This window comes from Mauremys reevesii, linkage group 4, assembly GCF_016161935.1.
Source record: "Mauremys reevesii isolate NIE-2019 linkage group 4, ASM1616193v1, whole genome shotgun sequence".
NCBI classification, from domain to species: Eukaryota; Metazoa; Chordata; order Testudines; family Geoemydidae; genus Mauremys; species Mauremys reevesii.
In genome coordinates, this window is record NC_052626.1 from 26,080,781 (window position 1) to 26,103,505 (window position 22,725).

Sequence of the window (22,725 nt, forward strand, 5' to 3'; positions counted from 1 at the left end):
TATAGCTGCATACAAACTAATTTTAATGCTTTTAAAATCAATGATGAACAAAATGTTGTTTAGATTGTTTTTCAAACAACTCTATGCAGCTGATCCTTTGAGGAAAAATAATTACTTCTTGTTGCCATAGACAATCCATTTCTTTATTCCCCCATTTTAGATTTACCTTACTTAGATACCTTTACACTAGTTGCCATACAAACAGTTAAATATTTGAGCAAGTATAGGAGAATATAGTTATTAAGTATCCAATCGATAAGATGCCACTTCTGCTAATAGGCTAACAGTAGGGAGGGAAGGAGGTGGGTGGGGGGAAGAATGAATGTGTTGGGTTTTTTAAATTAACAAATAGGATATGCAAGTTTGCATGATTAAGTATGTCTTCAAGGAAATATTTTAGAAAATAATTTATATAAATGGTGTACAAAGATCCTTACAAAGAACAGCTGTTATAATCCATATTTAGATCATTGTTCTTTTATCCATTACATGAATAACCACCAGTGTTTCCTATTTTCCAACACAACATCACATATAACCTTTTTTTTGTGTGTGTGTAAGTTTCAAGTGCTATAAATCACTGGGAACTTATGTATACCTAATTTATGCAATCTTATTGCTAGTAAGGAAATCATCATTCTTTAGTGTTTTGTACCCCTGTCATTCTCTCCCAGTGCATTTCTTTATTACCACAGGCACCACAACAGTTAAGAGTTTCTCAGCATTTATATTACTGAGAACATTTTTTAAAGGTATATAGCTCAGCCATCAAAATTAAAATCACAGTGTGAAGGGGTCTGTGAATTTCTCACACACCTACATATCATACACACACACTTCTTATTTTCCCCCACTTTTATTGCTGGAATTTTAAAACATCTTTATTTTTTAAAGTAATTTTCTAGGCCATCAGTCCATAATATAGACTAGCTCTTGTGGTAGAGACAAAGGTGAACAAAAACAAACAAACAAACAAAAAAACTCAAACCAACAAATGGCTGAGGTATTGAGATTTAAAAAGCACAACGCATGCATAAAAGCCACTTTTCATAAGGACTTGCTATGTATTCTGGAGTATGTTTCAGAGATACAGAAAAGTGCATAATACGCAAGTGTATACTATTATTCATGGGCATTCACAACACACATCTCCTATGATGCGTGTTGTGAATCCATATTAAGAGTAAATCAGAAACTTGGCTAAACATGTTCCTTTTTACCTAGTGCACAATATAGCATACACACTACTCTTGCTATAGAGTAGTGCAGATCATTGGACTATAGACCATTCTGGTGCATGCTTTGAATACGTATTTATTTATATTTATAAAAACATGTTTCTACTGGGAGTTTTGCCTGTACAAAGACTGCAGCTTCAGGCATATGTGTTACAACAGCATGAGTGGGTTAAGCACAGACTTTCCTTGCTTTTGTGAATTAAGGCAGCCTTTTGGAAAGAAGTTTTTTGAGGAATATTTATTTAACCTTGCTTTAACCACCTGGTCCAGTAAAAAATAACAGACATGAGTGGCCTTGTAATTTCTTAAAAGCACAGCTATTTAATTTAAGTACCTATACTTTTTATAATGATTTTTTTTATTTGCGATGTAAATGATGAAAAGCAATAGAGGCAACAGAATCTGAGCACAAAAATACAGCTCCAGCCATTTCAACTGGAAATTAAGTAAAAATCAGAAAAAAATGAGATTAAATTTCAACTTTAAGGTAATAAAAGGTGGATATGGAAGTGCCAATGAAATCTGCCGAAACGAAATTTCAGGAAGCACGGCTTTCTCATCTTGAAATGTTACACCTATAAAAGCTGCCCATAAAATTAATCTACCTGGAGATTTTCCATGTTAAATCAGCTCAGAAATAACTTTTAAGCACTTATGGTATTATAGCTAAAATCCATATTCTCCTGTTGTCCATATTTCAAAATCCTGAGTATTTTGAAAAATAATATCAGAGCTGCACTGAAATGTTTGTATTATAAGAAAGAACAGTAGTAAAGTATATCACTTTCAGAGAGATTTGACATTTGTAAGCATTCTCTAAAATACAACATTGGGCTGCAGTATGGAAGTGGGGGGAATAAAAGATATTGTTAGAAGATTCCTAAGTCTATTTTTCTATGCTGATTTGATAAAAATAACCCAAACTGACATTATTTGATCAGAAAAGGAATCTGTACATTTGAATTACATTCGCTTGTACAGCTCATCCTCTGTTAATTCTGAGTTCGTGTTTTAAATACTACTATATCCCTAACTGAGATTGCCTTGCAATTTTAAGGCAAAACCTTGTTAATTTTGGAGGGAGGAAAGAGAATACATATAATTGTCACTCCCATTGTTTCTGGCTGGCTGGCTGTTGACAGAGCAAGTGCATCTTTTAAACTGTACCTGCAAATGAACCTGTACCTTAAAATGCCATTGTTTCCCATGTTACCAGAGGTTTGACATGATCTATTAACATAAACTCTTATATTCCACTGGGAGAAGAATAAAAAAGACGCACAATATGCGAGAGAAACAGTGAAATAACTTCCAAGTAAAACAACTCTATTTTATTTTAAATCCTTTTCCAATTGACCAGATATGGAAAGAAAGTGAATTTAAAACACAACAATAATACACTAATTAACTTTGTTCGAGTGAGACTTTAAAAAAAAATTTAGTATGAACTATATAATGCTCTGTCTAAATTTGGTTTGTTTCTCCTTCAAAGCCATCTTTAAGAGGCAGAAGTAGCCTGAGATATAAGTGGGTTAAAAAAAAAAAAGAAAGAAAGAAAGCTGCAGATTCCATACATTTGGGCTCTTTCCAAGAACTTTGTCACATTTTGCAGATTCTCAGCTTTCAAATAAAGGGGTCTTAGCCCTTCCAATCATGGAAATATTCTTGCCTCTGTAAATCAATGTATTGTTACTATGTAAAGCCAGCCTTGCAGAAATCTGTCTACAGCCAGCCAGCCAGAAACAATGGGAGCGACAATTATATGTATTCTCTTTCCTCCCTCCAAAATTAACATGGTTTTGCCTTAAAATTGCAAGGCAAACTCAGTAAAGGATATAGTAGTGTTCAAAACACTAACTCAGAATTAAACAGAGGGTGAGCTGTAAAAGGGAATGTAATTAAAGTGTACAGACTCCTTTTTTGCTCACATAATGTCAGTTTGGGTTACTTTTATCAAATCAGCATAGAAGATCAGACACAGAGTCAACTGAATGTTATAGGAAATAAATTCAGGGTGAGCACTAGAATTTTATCAGGATAGGCTGGTCAGACAGCCAGAAGTTTCAGGCAAAATTATGGAAAACTTAAAGGATGCTTCATGGTTCAAATTCTGCTCTCTGTTATACCAGTGTATATCCTGAGGAAGTGATTTCAGTACAAGTGTACCTTGTTTACTTCAATGAAAAAGCATATTCATAAAGTTACTCTGAATTTACGCTGACGTAACCAAGTCCAGGATCTGGCCCAATGGCTTTTTCTGGATACCTTTATTAAAATATATTTTGCATTCTTATTCTAAATTATTATATCTCACATTACATTTTTACATCTGTAAACACACATGAACATGAATTAAATTCTATACTCCACAATTTAATAACTGCACAAAGCACGGTGCAGTATATTGTGTTGTTAATATGTTTCATATTTCTGAATCTGGAAGCTCTGAGCAATTTAAACCTGTTCACTTACATTCCTGACACATTTATACACAGATCAGGTTCAAAGGTGGACATTCTTTGATGTGAAATCAAGGTGCTACAGAATTCTGCAGAAACTATAGAAATACCTCCACAGATTTTGCCAAAAAACCTCAGCAGATTTACATTGGCCCTGCCAATGACTTTCTGTTTAACTTGTAATCAAAACAACTCAAACCCAGTTACTGTTTGCATATCTGCCAAGCCTCTCAATTTCAGCAGTAGGCAGCAGACTCTCAGTATGACAGCCTGTCTTTCAGATTCAAGCTGAATCTGCCAAGGCTCCACTACAGAGGCAACTGGTAAATTAAATGCCAACAAGCAAGGACATTCATGTACCTTTATACTCTGCACATGAAGAGACATCACAGGCCTCTTCATTCTAATGGGTGCTTTGTGTATTTTGGGCTGAAAAGTAAAGAATACCTCCTCTTACGCATAATGAAGCCATTACATATATATCAGCTTAGCTGTATCTCTAATTCTACGGTCACGAATTTGCTGACAAGTTTTCTTATTACAAAAATACATACAATTCTTCACTGGCAAAATGAGCCCATGAAAAACCAAACAATGCAAGAAAAACCCATTCTGTCTCATAGAGGCTACAGATAGCATTACGTATTCAGATTACAACAGGGTCAATGCTAAACATAACTGAAAATAAGAAATAAATTCAGAACATACATACAAATCTTTAAATCTCTCATTCCAAAAGATAAGCACTCTCTTTGATTCTGGGAAAGTATGGGAAATCTTTTTAAACCATCAGAGGTACGGTTGATTCTTTATGGCAGACAGGATACATTAACTACATTTATTGTTTTTAACAAATATTGACTGATTAGTACTATTTGACTACTGCTGGCTAATGTAGTCATTACTGCGAAGTTTAGATAGTATTGGTGATTATACAACCATAGACCAACTAGTGATATTAATACCATTGAATATAAATAATGGTACTTGACAGAATTATGTAAATCAATAGGGAAAAAGCACTAACACGGGTTACTCTAATAGACAGATTAAATGATAGATTCAAATTATAAGTTTATATCAACCAGTTTTAGTTATATCTGTTTCTGAATTAAAGGGTGGGAAGGTATCAGTTTTGGTAAAAGAATAAGGATACAAACACAATAAAAATTAAAAGGGTGTTTTCAAATAACTGAAAGAAAAAACACTGACATGGAAAATTTATCTATTGTAACTCACAAGACTCTACAGTGGGCATTATCACTGTTTCCTGACATAGTTTTAATCTGCCATCATACCTATAAATGAAAGAAAACCCAAGTGTATGAGCTTCCCAAGAGTTACCACAATAATGGGAAAGATTTTTTAACAAGGGGAGGAAGACAGATCCTTGGTCCAATATAAAAGAGGTTACTGGTGTGCAAGTATCTTTTTTATTTACTATAATTTGGCAGACACAGCTCTGCAAGACTTCAAAACTAAGAGTGTGGCAAACTTTGATGTTCCTTTGACATGAGCTGGTTGAGATGCATCTTCTTGGAAATTGTACAGAGATATAATATTGTTGCAGTTGCCTGATGTTAGCAATGAATTATGCTTCGTTTTACAGAGGAAACCCTCCCTCTCCCCCACGCACCCCAGCATCTAGAGTACTTACCTTGTCATATTAATCTTTACTTTAACTGGAACCGCATCAGGTCTCTCAAGAAAGATGATAAACCAAAATTAACCTTTAATTGTAATACGAGCGTGAAGGCATGTGGTTGGTGGGGAGGAATTCACCTTCTTTGGGCACATAACAGCAAGTGTTAAAAGGATGTATGAAATTCCAGAAGCTACATTTTCATTAAATCAATGAGTAAATCAGTTATCAAGCACCTTTGCTTTTCTCAGTGTAAATGTAACTTGCATATGATCTAGAACATACATTTAACTTGTCATTGTGCAGGAGAGCACCATCTCCAACGTCCGATCCAGCGCCCATTATAAGCCATTGGCAAAGCTCCCATTGACTTGAACCGGTGCCGGATCATTCCCCTAGAATATACATTTCCCTCTACTGCACTGTCAAGGATACTTACAAATCACCTAGTGTAATCTGCCTAGATAAGCAGCACTTAATTATACAAGTGAAGTTATAGACTGGTCTAAAAAGGAAACAAACAAACAAACAAACAAACAAAAACTATACAACCCCCTCATCATTTACACGTTCCTTTTGCTCTATGAACTTTTTGGTCACCTACCTGTCAGATTAAAGGAGATTTTCTTTCATTTGTTGCTGGGTAGCCCGAAAAAAAAAGGTATATCTGCAGCCAACAGGACAGCCAAGTAAAAATCAACTACACTATGGAATATGAAGTCACGCTATCCCCTCCAAGAGGCCTACCTCAGAACATAAAGTTCAAGTAAACACAAGTTTAAACAAATGAAACTTCTCCACTCTCCAGGAACTATTATATTTGATTTTTATAAACAGAAATTTCCATGTAAATATTCTCCTCTGTCCCCTTCACTCCTCCTCCCCTCTTCCCCCCCTCAAAAAAATATCTTGAAATAATGCAGTTCAGTCTATCCTTGCCAGAGTTGTTGCAACATACCCTCCTCTCCCCCCCCCACTCTTTTTTTTTTTTTTTTTTTACATCTAGATATAAAATGTTCCAGCTTACCTTGAAAAATAATTAATGGGGTTTTTAAAATGTATCACAGATGTTCAATCATAACAGGGAAATAATTTAATGTTTTGTGTCCTTAAGCCATTTGATGGCAATTGATTTTGGGTTGGGGGGAGGGGAGAAGGGTGATTAAAGGGTTAATATTCAAATCAGAAATTTGCAAGGCCTGCATAATGGAACTGCCACCCTGATAACAATAGGAATTTTTAACAATATCGAGCCTTGTTAGCAAGAGAGTTACAAGCATTGAGGGCAATCAGTGTGTCTTGTCAGTTTCTTTTTATCTACCATCTCCAACCGCCAAGGAACCGAAATGAAGCACTTTGGAATTATCAATTTCAGCCACATTTGCATAACAAAGCCCCCGAGGAAGAGGCATGATAAATGTGAAGGACCCCTCTTGGAAAAGAAACTGTCAACCGCGCCCCGAAAGATTCTCCGACCGAGCGCATTCTCGGGGATTGTAGTCAGCGAAAATAAAATGAAAGCATTAAAGAAAGTCATTCTCTCAGAGAGAAAAATCTCCCCCTCTGCACAGAGAGAACTGGATGAAATGACATTATGCATATGAAAATGTCCAGAAAGATGTTTGATTTATGTATGCATTAGATGCAAATTCCATTACCGCACGCGCGCTGTTGTGTGATTTGGCTCTGAACACATCACTGCCCTGATCAAATCTGATCTCATTAATTCCGACAAGGAGAGAGAGAGGGAATTGAGAAGAATTTATGGCCTGGACACTTGAAAGAAGTAAATTGTAATTCTGTTTAAAGCTGTAGCGAACCTTTTAAACACCTTTTATTATAGAAAAAAGCACTTACTTTTATAACACTGTTAGAACTTACTTAATCTTGTACTTGGAACTTCTAGTCCTCATTTAAAAAAAAAAAATCTATGACCTTGTTTAGTGGGGGGGGCAAGAGAGAGAGAGAAAATATGTCTGTCTTAGAATGAGATCCTGCAGAAGCATCATAATAATATGATCAAAGGAGACCTATTGACGATCTGAATAATTGTGTGAAAATTCAGCTCCAGTGGTACATGTTTATTTTTAAACAATCTTTTAATATCCTCAAATAAAATATCAAATACTATACACGTGTTTTTATGGGAGTGGATAGACATTTCATGCCTAAAAATATTATTAATTTTGATCTAGATAAAAATGGCAATGAGCACATGTTTTATAGCAGTATTCTCAAGCAGTGCACTGGTAAGTATCAGCTGAAACTGATATTGGTTTCTTTTTGAGATACAGACAATAAGAAAAAAATTGCTAAAAAGGAAGTATATTTCTGTAGGGAAAAAACAAATTGTTTCTTACACTAATAAAGATTCTTATCCTTGTTTTGCTCCTGAGAAAGACCTTAATAACTCATTTCCTCCCTTCATGAAAGATAATCACCCTTCATGGGTGAGATATCCTGTATTTACTTGATACCAAGTGTAAAACTGAAAGAGTGTCTCAATATGTTATTGCATTGTATAATCACTGTTCCTCCCCCAACATTCATGAACCCCGAGGGTGCATCATAGCCTAGAATAGTTTAGTTTCTGTTAGGCATCTTCACCATATCTCACTAAAACGGAAGTACCTCCCTAATAAAAAAAGAAAAAACAAAAATCTTGATTTCTAAAATCTTAGTTGTCTCTCATGATTCATTTATAGAAAAATGAAGAGATTTCTGCAAACAGCTTCCCCAATGAAGCCTGCAGCTTCGTTTGGAAATCTACTCCAGCAGAAGTAATTGTTGAGCAAATGTTACCCAGAGAGATAGTGGAAACTTATAAGTTACTACATATTAACAAGAAACAATACTTGCAAGATAAACCATCTTAGAAGCAAATGGGCATATTTTAAGTGTCATTCAAATTTTCAATGGTTAATGCTGAATTATGTGCAAAGTGGTTCCTTTCCATATGCAGGAAATATGTATGCATTTGCAAATCTGTATGTATGTGTGTATAAATATAGAAAATGCAATTGTCCTTTGAAGAACTACAGTGACTAAATTCAATTATTAGTATAGAAAAAGGGAGAAATTAATCCTACTTTGAGTAGAAATTTCAGTGCAGCCCTAGATATGGTGTCACTACCAACACATCTATATTATATACAAACATGCACACATTGTGTTATCTACATATGAAATATGTTCTGTCTTTTTTACTCTCTTCTGTGTGTTACATATAAACATAAACAGAAGAGAGCAAAAAGGCAGAACATATTTCATATGTAGATAATACAGTGAGTGTAACATGCATAATATGTGTGTGTGAGTAGATAGATAGATAGATAGATAGATAGATAGATAGATAGATAGATAGATAGATAGGAGTACAATCACACATGCAGATTGCTATACTAAGAAATCTGGGAAATAACTTGGCAACTGTGATACCTAAAACACCTAAAATATTATTGTATATAGCTCTGTTTGCCAGACTTCAGATATTAAAACATTATTTTCTGTTATATATAAATCACTCATTCTTTCTAACGTATTAATGACATAACTACAAATTCCTGTGTGTATGGATTGCAAGTCGTGTAACATTCTGTAATATAGGGGAGGGACCCAGAAATGTCTTTATTTCAAGACTTTAAGGCAATTAACTTATTGAGAAGGAGACACTGCAATTTCAAAATGTAGTTTGATGTTTTACATAGGTTATCCACCTCTTCCTGCAAGCCTTTGGCATATCAGTGAATGCTTGAGCATTTTTATTAAATATTCTCACCCACTGTCCATTTAAGTCTGTTTTAATTTATAATCCAAAATAAAAAAATCTTGTACTTTAAAAATAAGGGGCCTATGAAACAAGTTTTTTAATAGTGGTGGCTAATTAAGCCAACTGTTCACACTGTCTCTTTAAAAACCTTCCTGTCACTCTAACCCCTCCTTCCAATGCCCCCCTCCCCTCCAAATACACACACAGACACATACTTTCCTTCAATGAGTGGTTCAGGCTCCATGATTAAGGTCATGCCGTTTGTTCATTACTGGCCTGGCTAATGTGATTGAATTGGAACAATACCTTTGAACTCCTTGCCTCTGATCTGCATACTAATTGACTCTCTTGTCCTTGGCAGTGACCTTGACAGGCTTTCAACCACTCTGGGAATGTCTGACCAGTTTCTGATCAAAAGTTCCTATAAAAAAACAAAACAAATATTAGTCATTTATGTTACTCTTCTCTGTATTCATATTCCCTTATACACCATTAGAGAAGGCAAAATTGTTACTCCCTAGCTCCCCCTGGATGTATTTTAAAACTAGAAAATCACCATGTCATTTTAAAGTACTGACACAGTGACAGCATTGATTTTAGAGCATTCATTGTTGTAACCTAAAACACATTTTCACATATATTTTGAGGGGATTTTTTTCCATCTTTGTTATGAGAGATGCATGTCTCTCAAGGCCTTTGATACTTTCCCAATATTTCATTTTTTTAAATAATAATCTTCCATTGAGTTTTATTTTAACACAAGAAAATTGCACATATTATTTCACTTTTACAGTCCTACCCATACCTTTACAGCATGGGTGTTAACAGGTTCCAAAAAGCAGTACAACTTATTGTAATTAAAAAAAAACTGCATCTAAAAATGCAAGATTTCAGGTTATGATCTAAAGCTTTTATATCTATATCTCTGAGGCTCTTAGAACAACACATTTCTCTGCAGAGACAGGATTTCTCTGCAGAAGAGGTTATTAAACATTGTACTAATGTTATGAAAAAAGCTGTTACAGAAAACTACTTTTCTGACTGGAAAGCATAGCTTGACTTGGTTCTTACTGGAGGGGAGATTCACTTCATGAGGCAAGTTTCAGCATCTGTGAACCCTTCTTATTAAAGAACCCATATCATGCAGTAATAACTTAAATCACTAAAACTGAGTATCCATCAAGAAATACGCAAAGAGAGACAGACAACAGAGAGAGTTATTTACAATAAAGATCAGCTTCAGAAAAAGTTTTAAAATTAAAAAAAACATGACATTCATTTTGATTTTAAACAAAATCTCCAGTGAGAAAAAAAAAACATTAGGAACATTAAACTTATTCATTCTTTAATAATACTTTGAACTTCTGTAACATTTTTCATCTAAAGCTGTCAAAGTGCTTTAAACACATTAATGAATTAAGCCTTATGACAACCAGATGAAGTAAGTAGTATCATTCTATATCAGTGGTGACCTGTAAATAGTATAGAAAACTATAAAATTTCTGACAAATACATAGTTTAATGTAATTTCTACTTTTATTCTGCTCTGGTAATTAGAACAGCTGTTTTGAGAGAATGGTCTGAAAATGTATAAGAGGTTTTCATGACAAAGAAAATTAAGATTCTTTAAAAAAAAAATCTGGCCCATATCCAGGTACTTAGACAGGGCCAGATCTGGGCTTCATGGAAATCTACATGAAGTATATATATGGCTAGAGTATTAAGCTCTTTTTCAAATCCAGACTTTCCACAAATTGGGTTTCCAATTCAGAAAAAATAAGTTCAATTAGTCACCAAGTTCAGATCCAGATCCCAGCCTTCTCAAACTTCAGGGGTGACTTGGATCCAGGATTCCAGTTTGGACCCAACTCTAATATACATGTGGTTTCATCCAGTTTCTATGCCTGGTTCCATCCCATACTTAGAGGCCTCTTACCTCATCTTGCGCCTGTCTGCCTGAAAGCCTTTGACTTATGAGGCTCTGTGTCCTTAGGTGATCTCTCTGAGTTGTTCAGGAAATCTAGAAGTACAGCTAAAGAGGAGGCAGCAAGGGAAGACAGCTCCAGAATTCAGCATCCACAGTGGTCTGTAGCAGCAGATGTCAGATAGGGCTGCAGGTGGCAACCTGAAATAGCATTTGGCTGATGAGCTGCTTGTGTGTAGTCAGGACCACCAGAAGAGTGGAGCTCTATGTACCATAGAACGAAGGGCCAGAACTTTAAAGGTATTCAGGCACCTAAAGATGCAGATAGATGCCTAGTGGGCTTCTCAAAAGAGTCCAGGTGCTGAACTCCCATTGATTTCACTGCTCTCAGCCTGTGGTTTGCTCTGGGAGTAGCCGCTAATCAGGTGATGTTAACATACAGATGCATATAAGATACTGATCTATTTTAAAAATAATAACACTGTTTATGTAAAAAAATATTACATTTATTTAGGATCCCATGGTGTATTCCAAGTTATATACACAGATATGATTCACCCCACCACTGAAATGCAGCTACCTCTGCAGTAGAATACACCAGCCATTCTGAAACAAGACACAATGCAGAAGAGATTTCACAAAGAATAAATTCTCCAAATGAAGCTGCAAAAGGGATGTTCTAGGTACGCTGAATGCAGTTACCCTAATTTACCAGAATTTACTCAGGCAATACTGCAGTGCCCTGTGCTCTTTGAATTACTTCAAGGAGTCAGGACCTTGGTTTTATGTCTCATTCAAAAGATGGTATATCCAATGTCACACTGTCCCTACATAGTGTCATTGCTTTGGTAACAAGCGCCCCCCTACAGTAAGGGAAGAGTACCACCTATTCGGTCACCAAAATCTCTACTTCCTGCATTTTCCTAGGATGTCACCCATCCAAGTGACCAGAACTAACTATATCTCATATTTGAGATTGGAGATAATCACACCTAAAAGCAGCATGTGCATATGTGTATATACAGATCTTTCTAATATGGACAAGATTTAACCATAAACCACTTTCTTCTCAAAACTGAAAAGGAGTATCAAATGGTTTCCAGTCACTTAATCCAATATTAAACAAGAAATCAAAGGAGTTCAGCCACTTGCAGCTGATTGGAATATATTCTAATCTGCACTGCATCTGTAAGTAGCATGTGCTGGAATAAGGGCCGGTCCATCATTAAAAAAAAATCATCAAGTTAGATTCTTTCCTGTGCCAGAGCTCAGTTTGGCCCAGAAGGGTGAGAATGAGGCACTAGAGGGCCTGTTTGGTTGTCCTGATTCTAAAGACCAGCACTGGCCCTGACACCACTTAGAGCTGTTGCCAGGCTGCTCTAAGTTACACCATTAGCATGGGTCCTTAATGTACCCTGTGCCAGAGGTGGATAGGTATAGTGTAGCAGAGCTCTGCCATGCCCCCTTCCTCCCCCTTCCCCACAGCTGGGATGGAGTCAGAGGAGTCAGTAATGCCCAGCAGAGTCACCCTACAGCAAGGGAATTGTCTGTTGGGCATTTTCAGCCTGATTACAGCTGCCTGAAGGGGCTGCCACACATGAAACAGTCTAGCCCATTATTAGTGTAGAGTCACATTAAAATAAAGATGTTAAACTAAACATCTAAGAAGTATTGTACATAGTGCTCTAAGTGTGCATGGTGTCATACGTGCATTCTACATAGTACATGCAAAGTATGTTGAAAAACAGGGATGTGGAAGCTATGTTTCTTTGACCTTGTTTTCATATAGCAACATGTATATATAGACACACTACTATTAAAAAAAATCCAAAAACAAGACACTTCACTGCTCACACTTCTCTGAGGACAGGGTGTTAGAACAAACACTGACGGATGTGTAGTCACATGGCTTAATGCTCTAGTGGAAGGTGCTCAGAAACTACAATGATGACCAGGATATAACACCCTACACAGGAGAAAATATATGAGAGAAGTATTAATTATTGATAAGATACAAGGAAAATTAATGTCCATATATTATATCTGCCCACCTGCCTACCATGAGGATGGCAAAGATGTCTTCTCTGCGCCTAATAACCAGGGCGGTGTGTAGCAGTTTTCCCTTCTGGTTCGGTAGTCAGGTTCTCTTCTTCCTCCCTGGCTGAAATGTTGTTATACATATACTGTATTATTTGAGCTTCCTATTAGGGTCTATTGAAGTCACTGAAAGAAAAAAAAAAGTATAATTAAATAAGGCTTTAGAGGACAGATAATAAATGACTAGCGAAATCAAGGGATTGAGGCAAAGTTAGAGTTGCTTAAACATTCTACATGGCCATTCACTAGATGTAAGACAGCTAAACAGTTCATTGTGACCAATGAAGATCTCAATTAAAAACAGTACTGACTGGCTTCAATAAAATGTAAGGCTATCAGGGCCTATGAGACTTATGTGTGTGCTTTAAATAATCAGGGGTTTGATGCTGAGCTGACTTACCTGATCCTGTAAAGCATTTAAGCACATGCTTAACGTTAGGCATTGTCTTTAATGGGACTACGCACATACCTAATATTAAATATGCTTTTATGTGCATTGGAGTGCTTGGAAATTTGCAGGGTCAAGCGTATGATGAATAGGGAAGAGATTATAGATGTGTTTAAAATTAAGCATATGCTTAACTGTTTGCTGAAGCAGGTGCATAGGCAGGTTTCAGTTTTGCTTTTATTCTTGTGAGTTCTTCTAAGTTTTAGCATAGGCTCATTTGTCTGTGATTTATTTCTATTTTTTAATCATTCTTGGTGTTTTAATATTTAATAGCACCATTAGATGTTGAGGTACTTAGAATTTTTGTTTGTCAACATTCTGTTTCCATTATCACTCTGGTAATTATTGCTATTTTTTTAATTGATTAAATAAGAGTTCTACTTTAACATTTAAACCTAAAGGTTAATAGCAAAGATGTGTGATGATAGAAACTGTATAACAATTGCATGGTTTAGCTGCCTACCAGGGTCAAAGCAGAAGCTACATGTGTCCTCAGTAATCCACAAAGTGGGGGAAGTCAGAATATTCAAAACAAAATCCTTTTTTAGTTGAAACATGCCTGTTTTCATGTTTGCAAGATCTTTATTGTATTGGGGCAATTTTAAAATATCTCAATTTTTTTGTATTAAACTTCGAAAATTGTTTTGCTACCAATTTTATTGGGGAAAATGTTGTGACAGATTTATATGCAAATGGGGCTCGTTGGTGATAACACTAAACACATGGAACTGGATCTGGTTCTCAGATCAGATGAATCTACCCCTTATGGCTCCAATCAAATCTTTGTGGGAAGATGCCTGCCCCTATGAGAAGCCCCATTCGTCTTTCTGTTTTTGTAAAAGGAAATAGTGTCTGGAAAAATCAACCTGATTATTCTTAAGGGAAATCATGCCTCACCAATCTACTAGAATTCTTTGAGGGGGTCAACAAGCATGTGGACAAAGGGGATCCAGTGGATATAATGTACTTAGATTTTCAGAAAGCCTTTGACAAGGTCCCTCACCAAAGTCTCTTAAGCAAAGTAAGCTGTCATGGGATAAGAGGGAAGGTCCTCTCATGGACTGGTAACTGATTAAAAGATAGAAAACAAAGGAATAAATGGTCAGTTTTCAGAATGGAGAGACCTGCTGGGACCAGTCCTATTCAACATATTCATAAATGATCTGAATAAAGGGGTAAACAGTGAGGAGGCAAAATTTGCAGATGCTGCAAAACTACTCAAGATAGTTAAGTCCCAGGCAGACTGCAAAGAGCTATAAAGGGATCTCTCAAAACTGGGTGACTAGGCAACAAAATGGCAGATGAGATTCAATGTTGATAAATACAAAGTAACACACATTGGAAAACATCATCCCAACTATACATATAAAATGATGGGGTCTAAATTAGCTGTTACCACTCAAGAAAGATCTTGGAGTCACTGGGGATAGTTCTCTAAAAACCTCCACTCAATGTGCAGCAGCAAGTCCAAAATGGCTAACAGAATGTTGGGAATCATTAAGAAAGGGATAGATAATAAGACAGAAACTATCATATTGCTTCTATATAAATCCATGGTACGCCCACATCTTGAATACTGTGTGAAGATGTGGTCGCCCCATCTCAAAAAAGATATACTGAAATTGGAAAAGGTATAGAAAAGGGGGAAAAATGATTAGGGGTATGGAGCAGCTTCCATATGAGGTGAGATTAATAAGACTGGGACTTTCCAGCTTGGAAAAGAGATGACTAAAGGATTTTATAGAGGTCTATAAAATCATGACTGGTGTGGAGAAAGTAAATAAGGAAGTCTTATTTACTCCTTCTCATAACACAAGAACTAGGGGTCACCAAATGAAATTAATTGGCAGCAGGTTTAAAAACAAACAAAAGGAAGTATTTCCTCACACAATGCATAGTCAACCTGTGGAACTCTTTGCTAGTGGATATTGTGAAGGCCAAAACTAGAACAGGGTTCAAAAAAGAACTAGATAAATTCATGGAGGATAGGTCCATCAATGGCTACTATCTAGGATAGGCAGGGATGGTGTCGCTAGCCTCTGTTTGCCAGAAGCTGGGAATGGATGACAGGGGACGAATCACTTGATGATTACCTGTTCGGTTCATTCCCTCTGAAGCACCTGGCATTGGCCACTGTTGGAATACAGGATGAACAGGGATGGTATCCCTCAAAGTGTTCTCTGCCTATAATCTGATGCTTCACATTTGTAAATACTCTACAAGATTAGCAGTGTATTGGTGACTCTGCTCTGAGTTCCATGCCAGAATGCTTGAGCTTGTTCTTTGACTTTATTGGGAGATACACACATGCAACTGATGGGACCAAAAACTCTGGGGCCTGATTATTCCTACCCAGGAGGGGAATGGCTTGAATTAAGGAAATCATTAGATAGGCAAACTACTGCCTAACACCCAGTTTATTAAACAGGCAGGAAAGTTACCTACCCACATTCACGCAGATTCTGTCCTCTCCGCCTCCCAGCTCTGCTTGAAGAAACAACAATTATTACATATCTGGAATCATCTGTAGTATTTTATGGAAGTATAATTTAGATAAACTGTAGTTTTTTTAACGTTGACAAATTTGGCTCTGAGCTGGTCAGTATGTTTTTTCTGGCATCCGGATGATACTACAATGATAAGTGCCTACCAACCCATTAATCATAATAGTAAATAACAATTTAAAATCACATATAGACTCTGGGAAGAGGTGGAAATAGAAACTGTGAGCAAGGGGATACTGAATACTATGTGTCTAGCCGGCTTGGATCGCCCACCTGTACTTTTAATTAATATGTTTGTGTTGCTCTTTCACTGAACAGAGTATCCCCTCCTTTTACAGCAGTGGTTCTTAACCTGGGGTGCGAGATGCCCTTTCTAGGGGTGCAAGATGCCCTTTCTGGGGGTGTGAGACATGCCAGATTTTTTTAGAAGGTAAATCATTGAAAACACAAGTTAAGCACAGGCACGTAAGTACAACTATTTTGTTTCATCAAACCTATGTATTTATTAACATTGTACATTTTTTAATGATTACTGTAATATACAAACAAAAAATATATCTAGGTTTAAGGGGTGCGAGAACACACTTTGAGAACCAAAGGGGTGCAAGCTGCAGTAAAGGTTAAGAACCACTGCTTTACAGGGTGTGAAAGTGTTGTTTCTGCAATATTTTCTGCTCCTACTAACCCAAAAAGCAAAAGACTAGTAGTGTTAATTGAACTTAGGCTTTCTGCATAAAGATTCAGAGTATTACTGTTAGTTTGTGGGCTAACTACACAGTTCAGTGGTTAGCAAACTGACCTCTAGTGGAATGAAGGGGACTCATAAATGAGTGGCAAGATGTGGCAGGTTTCACCTGACAGGCTGCATCTAGATAGGAAAGTAGACTACCACTTTTGCCAATTTTCATTTGCTAGATAATGGGTGCTGGCAGCTGGCATTTTTTGACTACCTACACCAAAGTACTTTACCTGTACCAAATGCAGTGAATGCAACTGACTACGGTCCGCATCATGGATAAAAGGTTTCAAAGCAAGAGGTTTCCAGTTTGACTCTCCAGGCACTAAGTCAAATCAAAAAAAAAGAAAAAAAAAGAGAGAGAGAAACACAGAGAGACCCAAAACAAAAGAAAAAAGGAGAGAGACATAAAGACATGGATAGCATGAAAAAGAAGAAGACAGAAAACAGTAATGGTCCAAAACCAGTTTCTCCTACAGTTGGGCCACATTGTTATACCCTCAATCAAGCAGAGTAGTACTGTGTTCTATGACTCGTCCCATGGAAGTCAAGGGGAGCACTACCCAATGTGAGTAAGGGTTGGAAAATCAGGCCCTATATAAGCTACCTCAATTTGCCTTTATACAGAAAAATTGTGGTTGGCGGCAGGTTCTTTTTGTGCAACAGGCTACAGCTCCCAACTGAGCTCCTGGCCATAGGTGCCAACTCCTTGGGTGCTCTGGGGCTGGAGCACCCACAGGGAAAAATTAGCAGGTGCTCTGCACCCACCGGCAGCCAAGCTCCTCCCTCCTCACCTCCTTTCCCCCCCCCCGGGTGTGCAGCGTCCCCACTCCTCCTTCTCCCTCCCAGTGCTTCCCCCCCCACACCTAACAGCTGTTTGGCGGCACTTAGGACTTTCCGGGATGGAGGGGGAGACACAGGGACACAGCGCACTCAGGGGAGGAGGGCAGAAAAGAGGCAGGGCAGGGGTGGGGACTTGGGAGAAGAGGTGGAATGAGGGTGGGGCGAGGGCGGGGGGGGTCGAGCATCCACCGGGCAGAGGGGAAGCAGCACCTATGCTCCTGGCTGGAAAGAGTTTAGAACCCACTAATGTAAATTCTTGATGAATTTTCAAGAGAAATCAGTGAGCCATCTTTTCTAAATTAAGAAATTAGAAGCGACTTCAATAATATAAAGAAGGCTAACTACGAGGCCTACATTATCCAGCTGGATGACACTGGACAACACGAGCTGTTTGATTCATGTTTGTGCTCATTAGGTCCTTATTTGTGTATCGTTCAGAATAATCCTTTGTGCTTTAAAATTATGTTAAAATTAATACTGTCAAAGGAGTCATTTTATAGGAAACGAATGTATTCATGTCAGGGAAAGTATGTTAAATTGTAGCCAATAAAGAATGAAGAAGGGGACATTTAAAAAAGGGGAAATCTGGGAGAAGACATGCAATTGTTGTTCTTCACTACCTCATTATTTGTAATCAGTGATATGTAAACTTCAGATTATAATTCAGGATCAATTCAGATGCAAATATCTGAGCCTTAATTGTATATGTAGAAGAAAGAAAACCGTGATAATGTTAAAATGTGCTTTCTTCTGCTGTTTCTATGTCTGCTAAGACAGACATTCAAAGTTTAAGCAGTTTCACATCACCTGGGTATGTTTATAATGAAGTAAATTCCCTTATAAATATTCTGTGTAAATTGCAAAAAAACAAGAAGTGGTTTGTACTGAAGCCAAATAGCAAAACTGAAATACTGTAAAATCACAATATTTCAGCGAATAGGATATATACAGCAATACTCTCATATAACAGAGTACTTGGCACATTCTTATATACTCATTTGGGCCCAATCCTACATTCCTTACTCCAGCAAAATTCCTGTTATTCAAAATTCATTTATATACTGGAGTTTCACACACATATGTAGAAGGAGTTGGAAGATGTAATACATCGATTTACCTGGTAACAGTAGGCTCTGTTTAGGCCAACTGTTAAAGTCCAATGTGCCAATTAAAAAGAAAAAAAAATCAGTTTCTTGTAGGCTAGTTGTTATGTTGCTTTTCCATGGGGACAGATACATTCTGCAGAGTTCAGAGCCAGTCTGTTTTCTCCTTGATGCAACGCATGCATAACTCTTGTTATGGAAATTAGAGTTGTGCATGTAGCTGGGAACAAAATTCACATCCCCTATGCAACGCCAGACCTCATAGGGTTTGCAGAGCAGGGAACTGACATGGGGGATATGAAGAGACGAAATGTTTTTCCCTAATCCAGCAGGATGCCAGAATCCCACACAACTATGTCTCAGCTCATTATATTCCTATCCCTCAAGGTTTTGAGGACAGTCCACACAATTCACATATCTGCTCACCATAAGCCTGATCCAAGCCCACTGAAATCAACAGAAAGATTCCCAGTAACTTTTTTGGTCTCTGAGTCAGGTGCTAAATCCCCTCCAACAAACAGTTTCCAGCTCGCATTCCCTCATATCCCTCATGGAATGTGGTGATATGAAAATCAGCTTCATTGTGTGAAGCGCATTGCAGAATTCCCCTATGAAGGTTCTCCACATCTTACCTTTCAGCTCCAAGCAACAGACCTGGCAGTTCAGCCTCATTTTGACACTTACACACAGACCAGACTATACCCTGAAAATAAAGGGAGAAGAGATTCCTACATGGATATTCTGTAAATCAAAATATCTTATTTAGTTTTTTAAGGAACTTGGATATATGGACTGCAGGTAACACTCATTTTTTGTATTTAGAGAAAATGTTACATGCATTAAGGTCTAGACCATGCCTTTAAGACACAGCCCCAAGGCATGTGGGAAGAGGTTGCCTCACTTTAGCCCTTACAGACACTATACCTGAGGCAGGCACAATACTGCCTGATGTTCTGAGGGGACTATTGGCCTTTTACAGCTCTGCTGGGCAAGGCACATGGACTTGGCGTCATGAACCCACCAACAAACCATCCTGTCTCCTTTGGGGAGCATAGTTCTGCCATCAGCAGTAACCTGGAGCATAAGAAACGGAATTGTGCTTGATCACCGAACAGAATCACAAATGGAGGGATCATGTATCCCCTTTGCATCCCTATACATGACCAGAAACAACCTTGCCAACCTTGCTCCTCTGGAAAACACTCATGTTTTTATAACCATCTGACAGCATACAACTTACAAGCACATAGGATGCAACTCATCATTGAACTGACACCTATCCAACACGGGCAGAAAAAATATTGATGCAGATAAAAGCCTATGAGAACACAACATATCCTGCAGCAGCATGGTGAAAGGCAGCATACGTCCAAATGCGCAGAAGATTGCATAACTGAACTATTTTGTCACTCCCCAAATGCTTATAACAAAGAAAAAAAAAGGTAAAAAGAAAAAAAAAGTTTCTGACTTTCGTTAACCTTCTCTTGTAGTTCAGGTTATTTCTTTAATGCATTTATCTGCTTTAAAATTGTCTCCTTAGCCTCTCAAGGGAAACCAATATAATACACCATCACATTTCTCACAGGAGAAAAAAGAACACTTACTCTTAATAGGTGGCAATTTTGCCAGATGTTATTGACATAGTAAGTACGAAATTTCAGTGATACTAAATGCAAAGTGCAGCAGATTAAAGAACAATGGAACAAAGTGCAAAATGAAGTTTCAAAAGCAGCAGTGTCAAAGTCAGAGAAAGTGTGAAAAAATACATTTTAACAACACTATTAAGAACAAGTTTACTAATTACTGTAACTGGCACAAATTTAAAAGTACATTCCTTAGACTTGGGAAAGTTTTTAAAGTGTTATATTTTTTTCTTGTCAGCATTTCTTTTTTTCTTTATGCACTGTAGAAGAGACATAACACTGCTGGTACTAAAACAATGACACTTCAGGCTCTTTAGCTTTCACTTCTTAACCCTTCCATAACATATTTGCAATTCCTGCTTATTTAAAGCATGCAGTGAACTACAGAAAATGCTTTGATAACTAACACTGACATCATTTAAAATAAAGACCATGGGATTGATTCACTCATGCTTTACACATTCTCACATTAAATAATGGAATTTACACACCAAGAATGACTTATTAAAAATTCAACAATATCCTGTTTTTCTACTACAAAGAAAAACTGTATATTGTGCACCATCTCCTCATACTTAATTATCTACTAAAGCTCAATAATAGAACACCACAGTCCCCAGATGCTCAACTGCTGTAAATCAGCGAAGCTCCAATGATTTCAATAGAGCTATACCAATTTACACCAGCTGATGATCTGATCCTTCACTTGTATTTTCACATTGTATTAACAAACTTAGGGCCGGAATCTTATCTGGTGTAAATCAGCACTGCTCCATTCAAGTTAATGGAATTCTGCTGATTTACACCAGAGGAGTATCTGACTCATACTACTGTACTAGACCGGTCCCATCTACAATTCAACTTTAGCTGCTTGCAGCACAGCTAAGATGTGTAGTGTGGACGAGATCTAACTGTGTCTCCATAACAAAGCCTTGGAGATACAGTCAGGTCACATCCACGCTAACATTTTAACTGTTCCAACAATGACTGCAGATGTTATGGGTCAGATCACCAGCTGATGTAAATCAGAGCAGAATTACACTGATTAACATGGACTTAGTACACACCCTTACATGTATACATTTCTGAAGAGTACACCTCGAGAACTAAAAGCAATGATTTACCATTAGTTGAACTCAGTAGCCTCTCTGCAGAAGAACTCTAGATAGACTTTATAATCCTTCAAGTTTCAGAGACAGTTCTTGAACTAATATCTCACAGTGAAATCCTACTGGTCAGCAAAGGGTTCCCATTCAGTTTTTTCTAGTAAACATAGGTAATTGTGCATTACCAGGTTTAAGTATCGCTCCTTTCTCTATTGTCACACTGAGCATAACTTTCAGTTGATCAAAGGGGAGAAACAAAGTTATCAGTGTCCTCCCCTCTCTTAGTAGGTATTTATGATCTATTATCCTCTGGAAAAGGGCTAAATTTAAAGTCTATTTGCAAATACAATACAAATACAAAGCAATAGACCTTGCTAAAATACTACGAGCTTCTTCTCTGGGATACTGGAAAGCTGACTTTACATGGGATGCAAATAGGCTGCACTAATTATGATTCTGTTAGCAGTAGCTCTCGAGCATATCAATGGCTACCCTTTTCATGGGAAATCTGATATTATGCAGCTGAATACATCTTCACAGCTTTCTTGGGGCACTTTTCTTTAAAGTGCATTTAACATACTCATCTATCGCCACTTTTCCACCTCATGACTGCACTTTACTCAATCAAATAATTTGTGAACTAGAAATAAAATTGGTTCAACTTCAAAAATTGTCTACTGTACAAATTGACTTGGGACCTAAGGCTCTGACCCCTCAAGGAAGAAAAGTAGCTATACTGTAGATGACTAATTTCCTTAAGGGTCTATTCCCGCTAATAAACAAAACTTGATGCATTGTAAGTTCTATCCTCTGGAACATCATACTAGCATAAAGAAAGCTACTGATATTTTGCACAAAAATTACTTTTTATAGCCAGGCAAAGTAAACACTGAGCTGATGTGAGGATCCTGAACCTACTGATCCAGTTAAACTTACTCAGTTTAACATTGCTAGTGTCACTTATTTCTCTACGGCAGATTTAAATGAGAAAAAAAAAGTTTGTTTCTTGTTGCAAAGGCAGTCTGTTCTATTCTACTCTTGGCTGACTGAAACTTATTCTCATATAAGGTCACATTCATAGCACCTGCCCTTTTCAATGATTTTACCCAACATATATTAATGGTGAGCTATATTGATGATGCATATCCATTTCCCAGCAGGTGTGATGTAACTGTCAGTGTTTCATGCCAAGTCCTCAGTACCCAGTAGTCAT

General features: G+C 37.3%; 1 long non-coding RNA gene across 3 annotated transcripts in view; it reads right to left on the reverse strand.

Annotated features, from left to right (window-relative positions):
- Positions 1-9,458: 9,458 nt before the first annotated feature.
- The window catches only part of LOC120404946, a 108,787-nt gene continuing 95,520 nt past the window's right edge, over positions 9,459-22,725 (reverse strand). Inside the window, exons 2-7 of one of the 3 annotated variants that reach the window (XR_005598274.1) lie at positions 19,396-19,466; positions 16,023-16,061; positions 13,092-13,255; positions 12,887-12,998; positions 11,045-11,233; positions 9,459-9,529 (exon numbers count right to left, since the gene is read on the reverse strand). This is a non-coding gene — a long non-coding RNA (uncharacterized LOC120404946). Of the gene's footprint in view, positions 9,530-11,044; positions 11,234-12,886; positions 12,999-13,083; positions 13,256-16,022; positions 16,062-17,050; positions 17,135-19,395; positions 19,467-22,725 lie in introns of those variants that run through there. The other 2 variants (XR_005598275.1, XR_005598276.1) reach the window with 2 other exon arrangements.